The following is a 3,054-nucleotide window of genomic DNA, read 5'->3' as shown; positions in this document are numbered from 1 at the left end:
AAATCCGCCTGCCTCTGCCTCCCAAGTGCTGGGATTAAAGGCGTGCGCCACCACCGCCTGGCTATTTCTTGTTTTTTATTGAACTGTTTTTGTTGTTGTTGTTTTGTTATTTTTTTTAACTGGGCTCTGTAATACAGTTTGAAATCAGGTGCTTTGACTCAGCCAGGATTTTTTTTTGTCATTATCTTTGTCTATTTGTGGTCTTTTTTTTGTGTCTACATAAAATTTAGGATTTTTTTTCCTTTTTTCTCTGTATAATTTCATGGAATTTGGGTGGGGATTACATTGAATATATATGTATATGTATGTGCATGTGTATGTGTATGTGTATATGTATAAAAGCCGTTTTTACATTGTTTCTTTTGCCAGTTGTCTTAGGGTTGTATTGCTGTGCAGAGACACTATGACTGTGGCAGTTCTTATAAAGGAAAATATTTAATTGGGGCTGTCCTGCAGTTCAGAGGTGTAGTCGACTCATCATCATCAGGGTGGATAGCATGGCACATACCGGCAGTCAGTGCTGAGAGTTCTACATCTTGTTCTTCGGGAAGCAGAAGGAGACTGTGTTCCACAATGGGAGTAGCTTAAGTATAGGAGACCTCAAAGGCTGCCTCCACATGACACACCTCCTCCATAAGGCCACACCTACTCTAACAAGTCCCCACCGCCTAATAGTGCCACCCCCTATGGGCCAAATATTCAAACACATGAATCTGTGGTGGTCATTCCTATTCAAACCACCACACCGACGCATAAGCACAAATGGTCTTTCCATCTTCTAGAATCTTTACCTTTCTTTCTTCAGTGCTATAGAATTTCCACTGTGGGCCATTTCCCTCCTGATTAAGATTTTCCTACTTACTCACTTATTACTCAATGAGAGTATTTTCTTGATTTTTTTTATCTCAGTATGACTTTTTAATCGAATATAAAAATTGAGTTTAGATGCTCATTTTTATATGGATTGTGCTAAGGAGCATTCGTGCTGGTCTTTGTTTCCTCAGAGATTTTATCATGAACAGATATTGAGATTTGTCACAGATCTTTTCCTTCTATTGAGCTGATCACGTGATTTTTGTCTCTGAGTCTCCTTATGTGCTAGATTACATTTATTGATTTGTGTACACTGAACTATCTTTGCATCCATAAGGGGAGTTTATAATTTGGTGTTACACAATGACGCTTTACATTCAAGACATCTTATCTTTGAAATCCAGAGTTCCAACCCTCCCAACCTCGCCCTAATTGTCAGTTTCTTTACCTTTTCTCTGTCTCTTTGGAGAAAAGCCCTTGAGATGATGTTAATATACTGTCATTGAGTCAGAATCTTGCTATATAGTCCTGATTGGCCTCGAACTTACTACACAGACCAGACTGGTCTCAAACTTACATGGATCCTCTTACCTCTGCCTCCTGAGAATTGGGATTACATGTACGCACCACCATGCTAGTCTTTGGAGTTTTCTTCTGCATCAAAAATCTCAAGTGTAGCATCTATAAATATTAGACTTATTTATTTTATGTGTTTGAATGTTTTGCCTGCATTTATGTACGTGTACCATATGAATGACTGGTACTAAAGAAAGTCATAAAAGGGTGTTGGGTCATTTGAATCTGGAGCTACAGATGGCTATGACCTACCATAGGTGTGCTGGGAATCAAACCCAACTTGTTGCAAGTACAACTAGTGCTCCTAACCACTGACCCATCTCTCCAGCCCTAAATACACCTGTTTAAAAAAGATAGTTCTAGGGTGGTGGTAGTGTACGCCTTTAATCCCAGCACTTGGGAGGCAGAGGCAGGTGGATTTCTGAGTTCAAGGCCAGCCTGGTCTACAGACTGAGTTCCAGGACAGCCAGGGCTATACAGAGAAACCATGTCTCAGAAAAAAAAAAAAAAAAGATAGTTCTAAAATGAACACGTTTTATGGTTTTCTATAGTGAAGCCTCCCCTGTTTATATGTTGATGATAATCAATTGCAACAATCAGAAATCTTTTTCCAGATATTTGAGAAAGGATCTCTGCATTGCCCTAGCTGGCCTGGCCCTTACTGTGTCACTTAGGCTGAACTTGAACTTCTAGTGCTCCAGTGGCCTCTGCTTCCTCACACTGGATTAGAGATGGTCACCATCATCAAGGATTCATAATTCCTTTCATTTTACTTTATATGAATGTTTTGACTCTATGTATGTCTGTGTACTGTGTGTATGCTTGGTGAACCTAGAGATCAGAAGAGGTCATCAGAGCCATTGAAACTGGACTTATGAATGGTTGTGAGCCATCATGTGGGTGCTGGGAATCAAACCCAGGTCCTTTGCAAAAGCAACACGCACTTTGTCGACAAAGCCATCTCTCTAGACCCAATCAAAGTATTAAAATGATTGCTAATAACAAAATGGCTAGCAACTGCCACTGGCCTGTTTTATTCCTAGTTTATAAGGAGTTTTCAAAGTTTGTATTATTAGCAATTCCTTTTTCTGTTTACACTTGGGAGGTTTGCAATGTGTACGTACATGTGGCTCTGCTCTATGTGGCTCTCTGTTGCTCCCTAAGGCTCCACAGGAGACAAGGCCAGGATCAATTCGTCGACAAGGTCATTGGCATAGCGTGTATTGATCCTGAGCCCTGGGCCGGAAGCTCCTGACATGGGGCCACCATGACAAGATATTACAGTTGTCTTGTCTCAGTGAAGACACGTATTGGATTTCTGAAAATTCAGAGAAAGGATAGGCTTGCCTTCCTCTGGGATCATTGGGTAATTTCTCAGCATGTCCTGTACAGCCCAAGCAGAATCGAGGCTCTGATGAATCACGCTGAACATCCGCAGCTCAAGCAGGAGGAAATCTAAACAAAGAATTCACCACTTCTAAGTACCCGGCCTTCTCCTTTATAAAGGACTAATACATGGAACACATTTCCATACACCTTTTGAGGCTCATGTTTCCTTCCCTGGACCCACTATATCTTGGTAAATCAGGGGTCCAGTGACATGCATAAATTCATTCAGTGGGAGAGCTTGCTTCACCCACTTCACCAGGAGAAACCATTTATATT

The sequence above is a fragment of the Mastomys coucha genome, unplaced genomic scaffold, assembly GCF_008632895.1.
Source record: "Mastomys coucha isolate ucsf_1 unplaced genomic scaffold, UCSF_Mcou_1 pScaffold9, whole genome shotgun sequence".
Taxonomy (NCBI): domain Eukaryota; kingdom Metazoa; phylum Chordata; class Mammalia; order Rodentia; family Muridae; genus Mastomys; species Mastomys coucha.
Note: the sequence above shows the minus strand (reverse complement) of the source record.